Here is a 16,901-nt window from a genome sequence, read left to right as displayed (position 1 = left end):
GTCGTTTGCATAAACACTGCCTCCTGTGCAAGACATCGACGAATAGTCTTCTTCTCACCATAGGCCCCGCCCACTGGTGTTCAGTCGCTTAAATGCTGACGTGCTGAATGTGAGTGTGCGTCGCATCAAAAGCAAATAGAAAATATTACCGGGGTTCGAGCATGTAAGGCCTTTAAGGTGCTATGCAAAGTTGTTCAGAATGAGGAGATCTATCATATGATATGAAGATCTAGTGTTTGTGTGAATATATGTGCATTTTTTTAGTAATTTGAGGCCATTTACCATAGACAGCTTGTGTTTTTAAAGCCTTTTTAACTGTTATAGCGCCACCTATGGTCCGATCTTCATTAAACTTTGCATGCTTATTAAGAGTCATCTGACACAAGTTCTCACCAGTTTTCGTAAAGTTTTGAGTTTTTGTTTAGGATTTATAGGCTTTTGGGTATTTTTGGTCACGTCCCTTTTCTAAATGCCCCCTTTATAGCTAACCGAAAGACAAAATTCAACATTTTTTCGATAATTATTGATCTAGAGAGTCTAAAGAACTGCTCTGCAGTGATTTGTTCGAGATTGAGCGGAAAACCTAGGACTAGTTCGCTAAATTATGTTTTTGACATATTTGTGAATAATTAATGAACGATTTGATTGACAGCAATGGCTCTTGAGGCAAAGTTGTTCATCATGTGGAGATCTATCAAATTATATGCATATTGTGTGGATGTGTGAAACACCATGTGATTACAGAGCCATACAACTCATGAGTGCCAACTAGTGGCCGATTTCTTTCAAAATTCTTACAGACATTTAGGGCCATGAGTCGAACATGCCCACTGAGTTTCATTCCAATCGGCCTCCGTTAACCTTGTCTAATGGGTGTTCAACTTCATTGGCCAATGGTGGCCATGATTTTTGAGATACGCAAATGTTCTCATGGTTGCTTGTGCCACTTCAGACAAAGAGACTGCATACCAATTTTCAAGTCGATCGGACTAACGATTGCATAGTTATAGTCATTTTTATGTTTTTTCCACCTTATAGCGCCACCAATTGGCAGAGCTGTGCCATTTTTTTATTTGACCAAAGATTAAGCTTATACACATGTGTACTGAGTTTGGTGAAGATATCTCATTCTGTTCAAGAGTTATAGCTACATATAGCAATTGGCTAACGTTAGCATAGAACATCTTGTCGTTCCTATTCGACCGCGAGACAAAATTTCAACTTTTTTTGGAAAATGATTGATATTCACTGTCCAGAGAATATTTCTGCAATGGTTTGGTTCTGATCAGGTGAAAAACCTAGGACTAGTTCACAACAGTAGGTTTTGGACATAACTCAATTTTGCAGAAAAACTGGACTTCGTACGAAAAATTTGCGCCAGTGCACTTTTGTTCATCTTGACCCAAGAATTGCAACGATGTAAAGTTTTTGAGTAGCCAACGGCTATGGCCAAAAATGTCAAAAAAGTTAGTTTTTTGTGCTGTAGCACCCCCTTTAGGCTGATTGGGGCAAGCTTTTGGATCTGAGTAGCGGTCAAGACTACTACGATCTGACCAAGTTTCAGCTCTCTAGGCCTTACGGTTTGGGCCGCACAATCAGTTTTAGGGAAAAAGAATAATCATTAAAAAATCCTGACAATTACAATAGGGTTTCAGCACTACATGCTCGAACCCCTAATTACAATCACTGCCGCTATCTTGTCTACACTGGATACGGTATACAAATGTGCGTAATGGCATCGCGGATCACGTCAGAGGATTGATCAGAGCATTTTGTTTTGCAAACGAGGCACAGTGTCATGGAGAGTTCACAAAGAAACATTTGTTGAATGATGAAGAGGTGCTAGATCTGACTGCAGCTGCATCACAAATGGTAAGTAAATGATTTCATAATGCTTTAAATGGCAATGACCGTTTAATTTTGATCATGTTGTCAAAATACTCACATGTTGGTACTGTTTCCTATGCAATGACTTTAGCCAATCATAATAGTGGACGATTCCTGACAAGCCTTAAAGGACACGCCTCTTAAAAACAGGTCGTTTCAGATAGGGGGTCAGAATGAGGGTTGAAAATATTTTTTTTTCACATATTTATTTGTTTATTATTTATATTTAAACTTTATTAACATTGTAAGTAAACCTTAAGGAACATAACCTCGTTAATTGCTACTTTGTGTCTCCCACTTGTGACTTGATATCACATTATATGAGTGTCAATGTAACTATATCTCAGAATTTTGACTTTGTTTCTTGTAATGCAATATTTTAAGTCATATTGTGACTCACAATTGCAAATTTGTCTTAATTGTGAAGTTATTGCTATTCTGACCTAAAATGTGACTAATCTCTCAATTCTGACTTTTTTTGTAAGTGCAACTTTATAACTTATAATTGCAACTATTTTTTTGCAATTGCAACATCCAAACTAAAATCTGACTGATTCTATATCTCTCACTGTCAACATTATTTGTAATTATGACTTTATTTTTCATAATTGTGACATTGTCTACTAGTTGTGACTTTGCCGTTGTGATTTTTTATTGATGTAGCACTATAATTCACAATATCTCACGGTCACAACTTTATAACTGTGACTTTCTCACAATTGTGAAGATTTATTTAAATTTCAAAATTTTATACAGTTGAGGTCAGAAGTTTACATACACCTTGCAGAATCTGCAAAATGCTAATTATTTTACCAAAATAAGAAGGATCATACATAATTCATGTTATTTTTTATTTAGTACTGACCTGAATTAGATATTTCATGTGTTAAGACATTTAGTCCACAAGAGAAAATAATAGCTGAATTTATAAAAATGGCATTACATAAATTTGATTCTTAATATTGTGTTGTTATCTGAATGATCCACAGCTGTGTTTTTTTGTTTAGTGATAGTTGTTCATGAGACTCTTGTTTGTCCTGAACAGTTAAACTGTCAGCTGTTTAATCCTTCCAGTCCCACAAATTCGTTTTTCATCAGTGAGCATTTGAACCTTATGTAATAGTTGCATATGAGTCCCTCAGTTGTCCTCAGTGTGAAAAGATGGTCACAATGGACCGTCGCAAAGACCCGCCCCCTGTTACTGTTTCGACGGTTTATTGCGACTAATTCACTGCTCTATTGCAATTCTGATATTTTAATTAAATATAGCTTTATATCTTAGAGTGTGACTCTATATCTCTTCATTTCTACTTTATTACTTGTCATTATGGCTTTATTTCTCATAATTGTGTCTCCCAGTTATGACTTTATATCTTGCAATTGCCTCTTCGTCTCACAATTGCTTTTATTTCTTGAAATTGCGCCATTATAACTAATAATATGACGTACATCCTGCAATGTGACTGTATCTTTAAATTCTACTTTTATAGTAATTACTTTATTTCTGGTAGTTATGGATTTATTTCTCATCATTGCGACTTTATATCATCAAATGTGACTTCCATATGAGAGAGATTTTACTTGATGCAACCAGATTATTCACATTTTCTGTAGAGCATGAGAAGTGCACTTACTCGTGGGCCACCACAAGGCAAGGGGTGTCCTGGACAGTTGCTAGGGCATCGCTACGTATTTTCTAAGACATCCTGTGTGACGTTCCCTATGAGCAATAGTACAAGTTACGCTTGGCTTAACAAACACCGCTAATTACCGGTTACATTGAAAGTGTCTCAATAGCTTGGTAATTGCAATCAAGAAGAATGGCAAGTTCCCAGGTTTTCTCAGGTATTTTAGGCTGAATGTTGAGCTGAGAGCAGTGGGGCACTCCAGCTACCTAAAATCAATCAGAAGTGCTGAAGAACAGGACTTCCATAATGAAAAGAGAAAGAGAGGAGGAGATTATCCTCTGTCTTCAGTCTTTAATTATTTAACAATGATATAAATATCGAGCAGAGAACTCATAGAAACCGGCCGCTGGGGAGAGAATGGAGTGTGTGAGGACTAGAGCAAAGGATGAACGCGATGTAAAAAGTGATAATTGTCATGTTGAAAGGGCAGTGAAAGGGAGGATGAGGGCAGTTTGAGGTGAGAGACTAATTTCTCTGTGACTGCAGAGAGTGAAGGTGACATTAGATGTGGGAGTTTGTGAAAGAGACAGCCAAGATGATGACAGCCGAGTTTGAACTGAAAGATGAGGTGTCACCGGTGGCATTTGTAACGGAGCTACTCTCGCACATTTTTTTTTCTTTCTGGTTTTCATTATGCCTAAATTTCTCACTCACTCAGGACTTTGTGACTCACTGGTTCCACTGCTGGGATACCTGAGGGGAAACGCATCAGAAAATGCATTGTTTTGATTGTCAATTTGGAGAGGTACATTACAGACCGGAGCAAGCCTTGTTCCTTCATGAAGTTTATACATCAGAATTCATTTATAGATGTATTGTTTTTATCAATGATGCAACATTGGCTTGTTTAAGAGTTGCATTTACTTGTGTGTGTATGTATATGCTGCATTTATTTGATTAAGAATACAGTAAAAACAGTAATATTGTGAATATTATTACAATTTAAAATAACTGTTTTCTATTGCAATATATTTTAAAATGTAATTTATTCCTGTGATGCAAAGCTGAATTTTCAGCATCATTACTCCAGTGTCACATGATCCTTCAGAAATCATTCTAATATGCTGATTTGCTGCTCAATAAACATTTCTTATTAGTATAACTAAAATAATTATAAAACTGTTTCAGGTGAAGAGTTGCATGCCATGCTAATAGACACTGCATTCACAGCTTGACAAGTGCTGTCTGCTACCATCTTATGCATCACAGACCGGCTGAGTTTGTCCTGAGATGAGAACTCAAGTGTCAGGCCTAATGGAAGAGATCCCAGGTGAGTTAGCTGTGGTTTCACTGATCTTACCTGTCTGTGAACAACCTTGAAATAGACTGACCAGTGGAGGGCTTTGTTTTGAGCTGAGGAAAAAGAGAGTGTGAGATCAAGACAGTTCTGATGAATAGAATTGATCCAGAAATAGGAAGAGTGTAAACAGTTGGCCTTGTTAGGAAAGATTTATGGGTTTAAAAAAACTGACCCAGACAGAATTCACAAGCTGGAGGAATCTATCTATCGTTCTATCGTTCTATCTATCGTTCTATCATTCTATCGTTCTGTCTTTCTATCTATGATTCTTTTGCTCTATCTATGATTCTGATGATTATGTTGCTCTATCTATCTATCTATTAATCATCTATATATCGTTCTGTCATTCTATAGTTCTATCTATCTATCTATCTATCTATTGTTCTGTATATATCTACTGTCTATCTATCTATCTATCTATCTATCTATCTATTGTTCTGTCATTCTATCATTCTATCGTTCTTTCTATTTATGATTCTGTTGCTCTATCTATCTATCTATCTATCTATCTATATATCTATCGTTCTGTCATTCTATCATTCTATCGTTCTTTCTATTTATGATTCTGTTGCTCTATCTATCTATCTATCTATCTATCAATCATCTATCTATCGTTCTGTCGTCCTATCGTTCTGTCATTCTATCATCTATCTATCTATTGTCCTATCTATCGTTCTGCCGTTCTATCTATCATCTATCTATCATTCTGTCGTTTAATCGTTCTATCATCTGTCCATCTATCTATCTATCTATCTATCTATCTATCTATCTATCTATCTATCTATCTATCATTTTATCTATCTATCTGTTGTTCTGTCTATATATCATTTTATCTATCATCTATCTATCTATCAATCAGTCTATCAATCTGTCATTCTATCTATCTATCTATCGTTCTGTCGTTCTATTGTTCTGTCATTCTATCTATCGTTCTGTCGTTCTATCATTCTATCGTTCTTTCTATCTATGATTATGTTGCTCTGTCGTTCTATCTATGATTCTGATGATTCTGTTGCTCTATCTTTATCTATCTATCTATCTATTGTTTTATGTCTATCTATCTATATATCGTTCTGTCATTATATCATTCTATCGTTCTTTCTATCTATGATTATGTTGCTCTATCGTTCTATCTATGATTCTGATGATTCTGTTGCTCTATCTTTATCTATCTATCTATCTATCGTTTTATCTATCTATCTATCTATTGTTCTGTCTATCATTTTATCTATCTATCTATCTGTTTTATCTATCAATCTATCATCTATCTATCTATCAATCAGTCTATCAATGTCATTCTATCTATCTATCTATCTATCATCTATCTATCGTTCTGTCGTTCTGTTGTTCTATCTATCTATCTATCTATCTATCTATCTATCATTCTATCTCTATCGTTCTGTCATTCTATCTATCTATCTGTCTATCTATCTATCTATCTATCGTTCTATCGTTCTGTCATCCTATCGTTCTATCTATCGTTCTATCTATCTATTGTTCTATCTATCTATCTATCTATCTATCTATCTATCTATCTATCTATCTATCTATCATCTATCTATTGTTCTGTCGTTCTATTGTTCTGTCATTCTATCTATCTGTTGTTCTGTCGTTCTCTCATTCTATCGTTCTGTCGTTCTGTCTATCTATTTATCTATCTATCTATCTATCGTTCTATCGTTCTATCATTCTATTTATCGTTCTATCTATGATTCTGTTGCTCTATCTATCTATCTATCTATCTATCTATCTATCTATTCTATTTACTATCTATCTATCTGTCTGTCTATCTATCTGTCTGTCTATCTATTGTTCTGTCTATCTATCTATCTATCTATCTATCTATCTATCTATCTATCTATCGTTTTATCTATCATCTATCTATCTATCTATCTATTGTTCTGTCTATCTATCTATCTATCTATCTATCTATCTATCTATATCTATCTATCTATCTATCTATCTATCTATCTATCTATCTATCTATTGTTCTGTCTGTCTATCTATCTATCTATCTATCTATCATTTTATCTATCATCTATCTATCTATCTATCTATCTATCTATCTATCTATCTATCTATCTATCTATCTATCTATCTATCTATCTATCTATCTATCTATCTATCTATTGTTCTGTCTGTCTATCTATCTATCTATCTATCTATCTATCTATCTATCTATCTATCTATCTATCTATCTATCTGTCTGTCTCTCTCTGTCTCTCTCTAGAATAATTTTTTTTAAATTTATAAATATAAGAATATGGTATATACAAACTAGATTTTTAACATTATGAATGTTATTCTTGTCATATTCTTGTCCCTAGACATGGCTCTTTCAGCATAAATTTGCTCATCTGCTTTTGCCCCCAACCCTACACCCCTTTTTATCATCCACTGGTCAAAATTTTATCAATTTAACCACTTAGAAAAGTAATAGCACACGACAGGCTGCACAATTTGAGATCTAATTCATATCTGTAGCACATATGATGAAGGATGAGTTCAGCCTATTATAGCAAGCACCACTAATAATAATTGCTTCAAATTAATACTTCAAATTGTTCATAGCCATGTAAACTAATACTGCACAGAGAGATACACTTCCAAATGAATGGTAATAGGCCTACTGGTGTGCAGAATCAACACCTCTTGTGTGAATGCACATCCCCTACAGTGAAACTATAGTGCTTATGGACTGATGTAAATGATTTGCCTCTGCCGCGTGCTGTTGTATATGTAAATGAGAGCTCCTTGAAAGTGGTTGCACAAAAACATTTGCAGCAGGGAATAATGAAGTGCTCCCTATCCTACTGTATTCCTCTGTTTGCGCTCAGCAAAGACAATCTATTGTCATGAGTATGACAGCGTCTGTATGAGTAATTACTGCAGCCCACTGCACACTGTCCAATTTCCCTTCCGTCTAATGGCAGAGCACAGAACTAATGCTCAGAAGAGTTCGAGAGCGAGCCTCCGATGAAATGAGATGTGGCAGTGGTTTGACCGTACGTATGGCCATCCATTTGATTACTCTGGTGCACCACTGGCGGTTGCAAGCATGAAAATTGCGTCGGATTTCTTCCCAGCAAATCAGAAAGTTTTAAAGGTCATTATTGACTTTGTGGGGAAGAGACTGCTGAGGTGTTGACATCCTAATGGACTAGGTCTATAATTAAATGTTTGCCTGCACCCTCACTCACATGATAAATGCTGCTCTCATCGAATAGTGAGATATCATTTTCAACCAGCATGACTCATCCTCTCGGCTTCCACTGCCAAGAACAGAGACACAGGATTTAGAGCAGGACTCTCACAGAGGAACTTTTCCATTCCCAAGCTCGAGACAAGAACCCAGGAACTATCTTTATATTTCTTCAAGGAAATACAAAAACAGCATAGTTGTTCAGTCATTACGTCATTTTGTAGGCCAATCTGGAAGGCTAATTCACCACTGGTTTCCTTGGGAATTTCCTAAAGATTTTTAAGAATGGTTTTAGGATTATGAGTAAAATAAGGTGTGTTGAAAAGACTTTGATAGACTTTTTATTTTATTTTGAAGCAGTTGCTACGAAAAAACAGTGTCTTTTTTATGCTAATACAGAATTTATGCTGTAAAACAAAACATCTCTTCAAAAAATATAAACCACAGCCCTAATTCTGTTTATAAATTGTAAATTGCCATTTTCAAAACCCACTGACAATTCCTTAGAGAATCCGTGGCTCAAAAATGCTAATTTCCAACTGGGTAATAGGACAACAAACTAAACAGCTTTAGTTGTGGTAAGCTTAGGTTTATAGGCTTTGGTTCTGATGCTTTGCTGTTGATAAATAACACAGCCATGGCAGAAATAATCAATAATCAATAATCAATTGTATAATTCAGTATGCAAACACATGAATAAAAGAAGGCCAGTGCAAATCTGCATGCAAATATACATCTGCACATTGTAAAGAAAAAAAAAGATTTTTCATGTTTTCATGTAAATAAAACAGATTATTGAATTACATTTTACTCATTTCAGCTTTTTCTTTTTTAATTTATTTAAATGAAAATGTATCATTTAATTCCAAGTGTTACTTGTTTTTTTTTCTGAGTAAAACTTATTTCTACACCAAAAATATTCAGTGTATATACAGTTAAGGTCAAACGTTCACATTCCCCTTTCAGAATCTGCAAAATGTTATCATACATACAAAATGGGATCATACAAAATCCATGTTATTGTTTATTTAGTACTGACCTGAATAAGATATTTCACATAAAAGATATTTACATATAATCCACAATAGAAAATAATAGTTGAATTTATAAAAAAAAAAAAAAAGTTTACATACGCTGCGTAATACTGTGTTGTTACCTGAATGATCCACAGCTATGTTTTTTTGTTTAGTGATAGTTGTTCATTAATCCCTTGTTTGTCCTGAAAAGTTAAACTGTCCACTGTTCTTCAGAAAAATCCTTTAGGTCCCACAAGTTCGTTGGTTTTCCAGCATTTTTGTGTATTTGAACCCTTTTTCAACAATGACTGTATGATTTTGAGATCCATCGTTTCACACTGAGGACAACTGAGGGACTCATATGCAACTATTACAGAAGGTTAAAACACTCACTGATGCTCCAGAATGAAAAACCATGCATTTAAGTGCATGAAGATCAGGGTCAGTTTAACTTATTTAATCTTCTGGGAAACATGTACCTATCTTCTGTAGCATCTGAAGGGCAGTACTAAATGACAAAATATGATATTTAGGCAAAATAAGAAAATTGTACACATCTCCATTCTGTTCAAAAGTTTTTAAAATCATGCAGCAGCAGAAGTAAAACAATAAAAGTAAAACAGCATGCTTGAATAATAACTTCAAACTTAAAATTAAATAAACTAATATAATATGAATTATATTAGTTAAACGGCACTGTTCTTCAGAAAAATCCTCTATGTCCTGCAGATTTGTCAGTTTTCCAGCATTTTTTGCATATTTGAACTCTTTCCAGCATTGACTGTATGATTTTGAGATCCATGTTTTCACACTGAGTACAGCTGAGGGACTCAAACACAACTATTATGCTCCAGAAGGAAACATGATGCATTAAGACCTGGGGGGTGAAATCTTTTTAAATTTGAAGAAGGTAAATTGTACTTAATTTGTCTTCCAGGAAACACTCAAGTATCTTCTGTTGCTTCCGAAGGACAGTGTAAACTGAAAAAAAAAAGATATTTCAACAAAATAAGAAAAATTTGGACATCATCCTGTTCAAAGGTTTTCACCCCCAGCTCATAATGCATTGTGTTTCCTTCTGAAGCATCAGTGAGTGTTTGAAACTTTTTTAATAGTTGTGTTTGAGTCCCTCAATTGTCCTCAGTGTGAAAAGATGGATCTCAAAATCATACAGTCACTGCTGGAAAGGGTACAAATATGCAAAAGATGCTGGAAAACTAAAGAATCGGCAGGACCTGGAGGATTTTTCTGAAAAACAGTGCTCAGTTTAACCGTTCAGAACAAACGCAACACACGCAACCACAGTACTAAGAACTAAGGGTTCCCAAACTTTTGAAGGGGGTTATTTAAAAACTCCAGCTATTTTTTGTCTTGTGGACTATATGTAAACATCTTTTATGTAAGATATCTTACTAAGGACAGTACTAAATAAAAAATAACATGCATTTTGTATGATCTCTCTTATTTTGCTAAAATTATTCACATTTTCACAGATTTCGCAAGGGGTTCCCAAACTTTCGCATGCTACTGTATTGGTTCATAGATTGCGTCAAAAGTCAAGGCTAAAAATTTGGAGCAAGAGCAAAGGCCAAAGCAAGGAAAATATGGTGGTATTTAACAAAATAAAAGGCAATAAGTACAATGTTAAAAAAAAAAAAAACTTATTATATTATTAAATAAATGCTGCATTCAAAAGACAATACCTATAATTTTTCTGTTAAAAATCTTTAAACTTTTTGGTCTCTAAATTAAGTCTTTTTTGTAAGAAATCTTATCTAACCAAATCCTATTTAACCATTATGTGTGCAAGCTGCTCTTCTTGTTGGAATTTGGTATCTTTTTTGAGTTTATGCACCAAAGTCATGCTTATCTACTAACTCCTTCAATATTTGGCATGGACGTTCTAGGTTGTTTTTTCTTTCTTTTGGTTTTAACTATAAAATGTACAATTTTAGTGATAAGTCTTAATATGTGTTAATTAACATATGTGACCCTGGACCACAAAACCAGTCATAAGGGATAATTTTCTGAAATTGAGATTTATACATCACTTGAAAGCTTTTCATTAATGTATGGTTTGTTAGGATGGGACAATATTTGGCCAAAATACAACTATTTGAAAATCTGGAATCTGTGAGTGCAAAAAAAAAAAAAAAAAAAAATCTAAATATTGAGAAAATCACCTTTAAAGTTGTCCAACTTAGCACTGCATATTACTAATCAAAAATTAGATTTTAATATATGTATGCTGGGAAATTTACTAAATATCTCTATGGAACATGATCTTTATTTAATATCCTAATGATTTTTTTTGTCTTGTGGACTATATGTAAACATCTTTTATGTAAGATATCTTACCAAGGACAGTACTAAATAAAAAATAACATGCATTTTGTATGATCTCTCTTATTTTGCTAAATTTTCACAGATTTCACAAGGGGTTCCCAAACTTTCGCATGCCACTGTATTGGTTCACAGATTGCGTCAAAAGTCAAGGCTAAAAATTTGGAGCAAGAGCAAAGGCCAAAGCAAGGAAAATATGGTGGTATTTAACAAAATAAAAAGTGAATAAGTGAATTTGAATCTTAAATAAGATAGCACGCAGTGTATAAGGTGTTATTTATTACTGCTGCCCGTTAATACCAGCTTGAGCTGGTTTTTACAGTAGGGAATACAATGCTGCCTTGAAAGCACTGAAATAATGAGTAGTCGTCCAGGAAGTGACAACCCCAGCTAAAATCTTAAACCAGCCTAAGGTGGTTTGCTAGTCATAACTGGTTTAGTCTCCCAACCTGTTAAAAGTGTTCAAGCCGGCTATAAAACCAGCCAACAGATTAAGCTAGCAATCCAGCTTCGTTTCCTCACAAAAGAATCAAGATGCTCCATTCGACGAATAAATATAATACAGTGACAGAATGACTACATACATCAAAGTGACACTTCACTAGAAGAGGAGATCTGGAGACCACGGGCTTCCATTGGCTCATCCACCCTGCGCAGGGAGGAGGTCTGCACTATTTATCTGGGATATGAGCGCACCATCTGTCTTTCCGTCAGCCAATGAGCGCTTTAATTCCCACTCTATTCACCGGCGGTGTCTTCATGTAGTGTGCAGACTGCACACTACAGACTGCAGATGAGAGAGAGGAGCACTGCCCTGTGACGTCGTGAGAGAGCGAGGGACAGTACAGGGAGCGAGAGGAAGGAGAGGGAGGCTCCGCGAGTCGTCGTCGTCCGTCGTCCGTGTGTAGCTACCGTGTTTCTTTTTTGCCGATATTACATCATACATATTCAGTCCCGACTGGCTTCCACAGAGGATACTCTCATGAGCCGTTTAATTCCCATCGACATTTGGTATTTGTTTTTTACCCGCAAGTCTTTTAGGCGAAGGAATCATGGCAAGTACGCTACCGTCTGATGTTCGTACGATTTGCAAAAAAACGACAGTCGGACGTTTGTAAACAATAGTGCGTAAACGTTTACGTCTAATCCAACTCGCAATCGCTTCTTTTTTGCGTGTGCGCTTCATTGTATTTGTTGTCAGTCGTTGTAATCGAGCAATACATCTACGCGAAGCACAACCTATATCTTGTTTTCTAATTACTATAATTATTTTCTTAATTTTTAAAACATCAGACTGTTATTCAATCACCCGAATATTTAAAAGCAATTGTGCAAGGTTAATCTCGCACACAAGCGACGCACGCAATATTAATCGTACAAGAGCAATTTCACACGCACGGAGACAGTTGGTGGTTGAAGTTTAATACGAAGCTGTGCGTAGTGAACGCCTAGCGAGAGCAATTAAAAGAGCATATTTATTTACCTGTCGTCTTACTAGTACGCACACGTACACACGCACACGTTGGCTTTATCAAGCATCCCTCAAGGACCATCTCCACAAACCGTTCCCCAAAGAGCCTGCACGACGCAGTAAGTAATATAATTGTGTGCAGTAATTGTTCTCATCTACCGTACAGTCAAACTGTTTAATTGAATGTGTAAGGTTTCTTTGCAGTTTTGAGCCACCGCGCAAAGGCTGTGCTTAGAAACACAAGCTCAGGTGCTGTAGTGTAGAAATCCCGCTAAAACACGTTTCAATGGGCCCTGCAGTGTAATTGAGGGGCAAGTTGGCCTTAAGTGTTTTTGAGTGCTTGTGTACGAGAGTCTTGCGTTTTGAATGGTCGCTGTCCGCGGTGCTGAAACAGATGACAGCGGATGTAGAGCAGGGTTTCTCGATCCGGGTTCTGTGGGAGACCCAGTGCTGCACATTTTGGATAAATGCTCCAACACCTAAAATGAGTACAATGTTAATAAAAAAAATGGGCTTTTCAAAAGACAATACGTATAATTTTTCTGTTAAAAATCTTTAACCTTTTTGGTCTCTAAATGGTCTTTTTTGTAAGAAATCTTGTCTAACCAAATCCTATTTAACCATTATGTGTGCAAGCTGCTCTTCTTGTTGGAATTCAGTCATGTTTATCTACTAACTCCTTCAATATTTGGCATGGACGTTCTAGGTTGTTTTTTCTTTCTTTTGGTTTTAACTATAAAATGTACAATTTTAGTGATAAGTCTTAATATGTGTTAATTAACATATGTGACCCTGGACCACAAAACCAGTCATAAGGGTCATTTTTTTTGAAATTGAGATTTATACATCACTTGAAAGCTTTTCATTGATGTATGGTTTGTTAGGATGGGACAATATTTGGCCGAGATACAACTATTTGAAAATCTGGAATCTGAGGGTGCAAAAAATCTAAATATTGAGAAAATCACCTTTAAAGTTTCTAAATAAAGTTCTTAGCAACACATATTACTAATAAAAAATTACGTTTTGATATAATTATGGTAGAAAATTTACAAAATATCTTCATGGAACATGATCTTTACTTAATATCCTAATGATTTTTGGCATTTATGTTTAAAGCCCCTATTGATTGGAACAATTTACCTGCGCATATTCGAACTATTACATCATTTAAGATGTTTAAGCAAACTTTGTTTTCACAGTTTGCTTTGGTTTGTACATGTTATTATTGAAAATGGTACTGTTTTTTTTTTTTTTTTTTTTTTTTGTTTTTTTCTTTTGTGTATTGGATCCACTGATCAGTGTATAGTGTATTTTGTATTAGGTGTTTTGTTGTATATTTGTTACTAGCCTTTAATGGCTAGTTAATCATTTTGTGGTGCTTTTTTTTTTTTATTATCGTTTGTGTTTAGTGTTGTTTAAAGATGTATCGTCAATGTGTGTTCTGTTTTGTTTTATGTTGCGATTGTATTGCACTGTGTTCTGGGACCCCCTCGAAGACGAGATGGTATCTCAAGGGGTTAATCCTAATAATAAATAGATAAAAGAAAAATAATATTGACGATAATTTTGACCCATACAATGTATTTTTGGCTACTGCTACAAATATACCCAAGCTACTTAAGACTGGTTTTGTGCAGGGTCACATATGATTTAAAGAGACTGCATATTTTGCAGTGAAATATTGCAAAGAATAAATTCCCTGTGTGAACCATCACATTTGCAGTTTTAAATTATTATTATTATTTTCTAAATATTTATCATGTTTAATTAAAGTGTATAGCATCACTTCGGGTTACATGATGCTTGTGCACTGAAGAAAAATGCAGATATGATTTTCACTGAGAAATTGATAGTAAATATCACAAATAATTATCAGGAAAAATATCAGGAAAAGTAACATTGAATTAAACGTGAAATTTTGAAGTAGGAATAGTATTTTCTCTTAAAAAGCACTCCAATTAAGATTTACAGCTTAAAAAAAAATATTTTTTACAGTGTGGGTGATCATGTGGGCTTTCATTGTATCAGCTGTGTTGTTATGAGTAACATTTTGCAGTGATAAACTGATTTTAGTCATTCAAAAAGGTTGGTGGTATTAATATTATACAGTTTAAGTCAAGTCACTTTTATTATCAATACAAATTGTGTCAAAGCAGCTTTACAGTACAGTTTACCAATGTAAAATTAGGAACTGTGAATTATGTAGTCCCCAGAATTATATAATGTAATGTTTGCAACTTCCTTACTGTAATTTTACATTAAGGTTAGAGTAAGGCAGACAGGAAAGCCATCCAAAATGTGTATTTTTCAGGAACAGGCTTGGAACACTTACATAGTTCAATATTTTGGTAACACTTTGCAATAAGGTTCAACATTAGTTAACAACTAAGAATGAACAATACTTCCAATGCATTTATTAATCTTAGTTAATGTAATTTCAGCATTTACTAATGCATTATTAAAATCACAATTTGTGTTTGTTAACATTAATTAATGCACTGTGAACTAATATGAACAATCAATGAATGACTATATTTTTAACAACTAACATTAACAAAGATTATCCAACAGTGTACTTAATGTTTTGTTCATGTTAGTTAATACATTAAATAATGTTAACAAGTGACATCTTATTATAAAGTGTTACCAATATTTCTTGCTCCAGGTCTTGAAGGGCCTCAACACTACACAGTTTGGATAAAACGCCTGTTTTTATTCATCAGTTCATCTGTAAAATGCTCTATGAAGTGAAACGAGTGTGTCAGATAAGGAGACATCCAAATTGTGCAGTGTTTTAGGGGCCTGCAACAGGAGCTCTGGAAAAAGTGGTGAAGGAACACTGGAAAAAGAGGCAAAGAGGCGGATGAAGAGGAGAGGGTGGCGGTTGAGTGGTTTTGATTGGTGGGGCTGTTGTGATTTATTGATGTGAAACAGAATCTGGGGTATTGTGCTACAGTTGTTGTTTATTTGATTGAAATGTATGTCATGCATGACATTAAGGAACTATTTTTACCTGATCTGACCTTTAAAATCAAGTGTATTGTTACGACTGAATATTTAGCTGGAATGAATGACTGGAATTAAACTGGTTAATTTAGATATTACAACATTTTTACATTTACATCTAATTTTTACAAAACATTTACAATGGTGGGCAATTCTAAATGTACATGTCTAGAGAAGTCTAATGAAGATTCTTTATCAACATTAATGGTTCCATGAAGAACTCCATGGAACCTTTACATTCCACAAAAGGTTGTTAAAAAAAGTTCTTCACACTAAGAAAAAAATGGTTCTTTTAGAATGTTCATTGAAAGATTCTTTAATTAACTCACTGCACTGAACATCACTGCAGTTTCCATTTTCCAACACTAGAGGCAGTAAAACTTTTATTTATTTTCACTCAAAGTATGATTTACAGGTACAGAGTTTTGATTAATTAAGCCTAATTTTCGCACAATTACTTGCAAAATATTATGTTATGACTTTGAAATCATTTTAACATCCTGCGCAATTTGAAAACTGATACTTTTGAACATTGTCGTCACATATGCAGCTTTATATGCATGAGTTTTCTAATTCAGTTAGTTTGCTTGATAGCTTACATGATACAGTGTTGCACTTGAGTGATAAAGAGCTCTGGTACGAACCCTGTGAAAAACTACGGTTTGACAAAACAGCTCTGATCCAGACAAGGAAGTTAAAATAGCATGGCTGCATCATCAAATGCATTTTTATATCACTTTTGCATCTGTTAACACTATTGGGTAGGTATAGAATTGGATTTGGTGAAGGGGATATTTCCAACACGATAGAGCATTAACCTTTAGCGGCACTCCCTGGATATTTAAATTCTCAACAGCTGCAATACATACCTCAAGCAGCGTAATAAAAGCGCAGCAATACGTGCTTGTACCAGTGTATTAAAAACATGCCACGGTCACGTATTGAACGTGTGTTTTAGTGCCACTCTCTGAACATTTCACTCTGA

The 16,901-nt window shown here is 34.8% G+C and overlaps 1 protein-coding gene across 3 annotated transcripts in view; it reads left to right on the top strand.

Moving 5' to 3' along the window:
* The first annotated feature begins 12,174 nt into the window (after window positions 1-12,174).
* gabbr1b (gamma-aminobutyric acid (GABA) B receptor, 1b) overlaps window positions 12,175-16,901 on the top strand; it is a 180,222-nt gene continuing 175,495 nt past the window's right edge. For 2 of the 3 annotated variants that reach the window (XM_051136851.1, XM_051136850.1), the window contains exon 1: window positions 12,175-13,026. The gene's annotated coding sequence lies outside the window, so the exon portion shown is untranslated. The remainder of the gene's footprint in view (window positions 13,027-16,901) is intronic. The other variant, XM_051136848.1, reaches the window with a different exon arrangement.

Source organism: Labeo rohita, chromosome 19 (genome assembly GCF_022985175.1).
Source record: "Labeo rohita strain BAU-BD-2019 chromosome 19, IGBB_LRoh.1.0, whole genome shotgun sequence".
NCBI lineage: Eukaryota > Metazoa > Chordata > Actinopteri > Cypriniformes > Cyprinidae > Labeo > Labeo rohita.
Note: the sequence above shows the minus strand (reverse complement) of the source record. Positions and strands in the feature narration are given on the sequence as shown.